We start from the raw sequence: 4,580 nt of genomic DNA, 5'->3' as shown, positions 1-4,580 counted from the left end.
TTTGCTCTCTCTTCAGGTCCTTCCTGGCTACCCTATATCTCTCAATCGCCCCAATTGAACCTTCACGTCTCATCTTTACATAGGCCGCCCTCTTTCATTTAAGAAGGGATTCCAATTCCTTATTAAAGCACGGCTCCCTCACACGACCCTTTCCTCCCTGCCTGACAGGTACATACTTATCAAGGACACGCAATTGTTGCTCCTTGAACAAGCTCCACATATCAGTTACGCCCTTGTCTTGAAGCTTACTTTTCCAAGCCACGCATCCTAAGTCATGCCTCACCGCATCATAATTTCCTTGCCCCCAGCTATAACTCTTGCCCTGTAGTGCACACTTATCCCTCTCCATCACTCGAGTAAAAGTCACCGAATTGTGGTCACTGTCCCGAAAGTGCTCACCTTCCTCTAATTCTAACACCTGGCCTGGTTCATTACCCAGAACCAAATCCAGTATGGCCTCACCTCTTGTTGGCCTATTTACATATTGTGTCAGGAAACCCTCCTGCACACATTGGACAAACACCGACCCATCTAACGAACTAGAGCTATAGCTTTCCCAATCAATATCAGGAAAGTTAAAGTCCCCCATAACAACCACCCTATTACTTTCACTCTCTCCTGAATCATCCTTGCAATCCTTTCTTCTACGTCTCTAGGACTATTAGGAGGCCTGTAGAAAACTCCTAACAGGGTGACCTCACCATTCCTATTCCTAGCCTCAGCCTAAACTACCTCAGATGGCGAGTCTTCATCCATCGTCCTTTCCACCGCTTTAATAGGGAAAAAACCTACCCGGCTGCCCTCTGGTCTTCGTCACTTCCCCCTGCTGCTCCCGTTCTTTCTGTGAAGAGAGATAAAAAACCACCGCTGCCCGCTACCGGTAAGTAATTTTAAAACAAACTGTCTCACCTTAGCTGTAGCCTTCCGGGTTCCTTTACACTCTTCTGCTGCTCGCACTCAAAATGACCGTTGGCTTCGAAGGGTGAGTATTTATACTCACTGCTTTCCTTCCCGGCTGCCCCTCTGGTCTTCGTCACTTCCCCCTGCTGCTCCCGCTCTTTCTGTGAAAAGAGAAAAAAAACACCGCTGCCCGCTACCGGTAAGTAATTTTAAAACAAACTGTCTCACCTTAGCTGTAGCCTTCCGGGTTCCTTTACACTCTACTGCTGCTCGCACTCAAAATCTTGTATCTTTTATAACCTTTCTAACGATCTTTAACTTCGTCATCTGTGCTTCAGTTGCAAACATACTGATCATATATAAACAACAGAGGTCTGAGCACTGGTCCTTGTGAAATAATACTGATCACAGAACTCTAGTCAGAAAACAGCACTTCAACAACGACTCTTTGTGTAATTTGACGAAACCAGGTTTGCATCCAATTTGCCAGCTTACCATGGATCTCATTCCATGTAATCTTCTGCGCCACTCTATCGTAGTGGACCTTACGAAATGCGTCAGTAAAATCAATGTAGACAACATTCACTGGCCTTCCTTCATCAATCATTATTGTGGCTTCCTCAAAAAAAGTTCAGACAAAGCATCTCCCACAAAAAAACACACTATCACCGATCTGTTCATCATTTCAAAATGTCAGTAAACTCCACACCTGACATTCCAACGGAAAGGAACCAGAATGGCAAGACTGCAGTCTTCTGGGATTTCGGATGAGGCTAAAGATGATACAAATTTCTTTATCAAGGTCCTAGAAATCTCATCATGTACCTCCGTCTGTATCCCGGGTAGATTCCCTCAGTCGCTGGGTCATACCTACATTAATGCTTTTGAAAACTTTCAGCATCTCCTCCTTCTTTATGTGCACATCCTTCTCTAATTACAACATCATCCGTTTTGTTCTCCTTACTGATACCAATGCGATGTACTCATGAAAGGCCTCGCACATTTCATTATGCTCTTCTCATAAGTGTCGTCCTTTGAGATTGTTTCCTTTTGCAAGGTACCCCCTTGCTTCCAATTTCTTAAAAAATGTCTCGTGATGCTCCTTAAACATGCTTAGCAAGAACACATCTAAGCAACATAGGAAATGTTGTGCACAGTACTCCAGATGTGTTTCAGTCCACCAGATACGTGTATAAATGAGATCTGACATGAAATTTCCACGTTGTATGAAATTTGAATTTGTTTCGAATTTCCTGCATAATAAATCCTAACATTCTGTTAGAAATCCTACTTCTCGGGGAAAAAAAACAAATCCATATGTATTCTCCCCCTTCTTTTGACCAATTAATCTTTAATTCATGCTAACTGCCCACCTCGGATACTAGGATATTTACTTCTCTACAATTACTGTTGAATTAGAAGTTTGCATAATGCATTTTGAAAATATAGATATAATACATCCACTAGGTCTTCTTTTCTATGGTGCACTACTTTCTCAAATGACTGCAATATATTGACTAAGTAGAATGTAATGTTCACAAAGGAATGTTAACCTTACTGGGTTAACTACAATTTCTGTAGTGTCCTGCTATGCCTTTTTAAAAGGGCGGCACGGTGACACAGTGGTTAGCACTGCTGCCTCACAGCGCCAGAGACCCGGGTTCAATTCCCGCCTCAGGCGACTGTCTGTGTGGAGTTTGCACGTTCTCCCCGTGTCTGCGTGGGTTTCCTCCGGGTGCTCCGGTTTCCTCCCACAGTCCAAAGATGTGCAGGGTCAGGTGAATTGGCCATGCTAAATTGCCCATAGTGTTAGGTAAGGGGTAAATGTAGGGGTATGGGTGGGTTTCGCTTCGGCGGGTCGGTGTGGACTTGTTGGGCCGAAGGGCCTGTTTCCACACTGTAATGTAATCTAATCTAAAAAGAATCTTCTGCTTGTTCTTTTTTCACCATTTGCCAGATGTCACTGGCCAGTAGTTTCTTGTTTTCAAAAATCAAAATGTAACAAATCCGGCTAATAACTATACCATTCGTTCACTCTGTAGGGGAATGGGTCTGGGTGGGTTACGCTTCGGCGGGTCAGTGTGGACTTGTTGAGCCGAAGGGCCTGTTTCCACACTGTAAGTATTCTAATCTAATCTAATCTTAATCATCACCAAAGGTTAGTTTATTTGGATCCAAACCAGATTCAGTATTTCTTCAAGCGGATTGTTCTTTTTTTTCCCCTAAATCTGTAGATATAATTGACAGTTTGCCTAAAAAGTTCTATAGTGAAAATACAGTTATTACCATGATCTTGTTTTTTTAATTCCATATCATTTCGCCAAATCCTTTGGGATAAAACCTCAAAACATCGTTAGTGGTTCCATTTACAACAAATAACCCAGTGATTTACTTTTATTTTCATATCATTTGGGTTAGATTTATTGCCCACAAAATGAACAGGTCTTGAACTGCTGTATAGGTGCAGCCGTTTATGCAGAAACTCAGACATTAGCTGTGTGTGTCCTCAAATATGGCCTATGCTCATTTGTACACTAGCTCAATGAGGAAAACAACTGCTGTGAGGATTCAACCATCTTCCTCAGTATCATAGCTTAATTCCATACCGCAATTTATGGAGTTAGAGGAGCATTCGAAAACTTGACTGACAATGCAGTCTAGGAGAAAGTGAGGACTGCAGATGCTGGAGAGTTAGAGTCGAAAAGCATGACGCTAGAAAAGCACAACAGGTCAGGTAGCATTCGGGGAGCAGAAGAGTCGACATATCTGGCAGAGCCCTTCATGAGTAATCGCTTCTCCTGCTCCTCGATTGCTGCCTGATCTGCTATACGTTTCCAGTGCCACCCTTTTGGACAATTCGGACTGTCAATGTCAGTGATCTCGCCAGTAGACGAAAATATAATGTAATTACTCACTCAAACAAATAAACTTACTCACCAGACTCTGCATTATAATCAAAAAGCATGCCTTACTTCTGAATAGCCCACTTATATCCACAGGAAAGTGCGGAGAGGGGAAAATGTAAGACAATCAACAATCCATACTGAGAGGGGCAGAGAAAGGTTTTGGGCTTGAATTAAACTCCTTTTGGTTCCTGAAGGTGGGACGATAGAATAAGTGAGTGAACAGGTTATATGGGTGACCTCCTTCACTAATTAATGAATAAAAAAACGATAATATATGATGGAAATCCTGTTACTATGGTCAATGATGGAATTTGTTCACACTTCTAGTAATGACATAACAGGAAGGGCATCACTGCTATGAATATAGCGCAAAGGGGGACTTATTTGAATATCGCTGGGGTCCGAAGATTTCATTTTTGAGGAATAGACACGTTCAGGCTGTGTTCAGGTTTGCGGAGACCAACGATTTATCTAATTGAGATCTGAAAAATGACAGTGCTGTCATAAAGTGAAGGGAAGAACATGGAGAGATGAATTACTATGGGTAACCAATTAAGGCAATTCCCAGAAAGTTTAGAGGAGACAATTGCAACATGTTTTCAACGAAAGGGCATAGTTTGTCTGAAATTTCTAGCTGTTTTTGGTACTTAAAGTTAAAATGTATTCGTCTTGGCACCTAAAGTGGGCTGGCCTACAAAGCAGTGCAGCAGAAACCGTAAGGTTGAATTAGATTGGACAACTAGTTCACTTAAGTGAAGCAGTACTGTGGAACTG

Source organism: Chiloscyllium plagiosum, chromosome 37, assembly GCF_004010195.1.
Source record: "Chiloscyllium plagiosum isolate BGI_BamShark_2017 chromosome 37, ASM401019v2, whole genome shotgun sequence".
Taxonomy (NCBI): domain Eukaryota; kingdom Metazoa; phylum Chordata; class Chondrichthyes; order Orectolobiformes; family Hemiscylliidae; genus Chiloscyllium; species Chiloscyllium plagiosum.
This window is presented reverse-complemented; position numbering follows the sequence as displayed.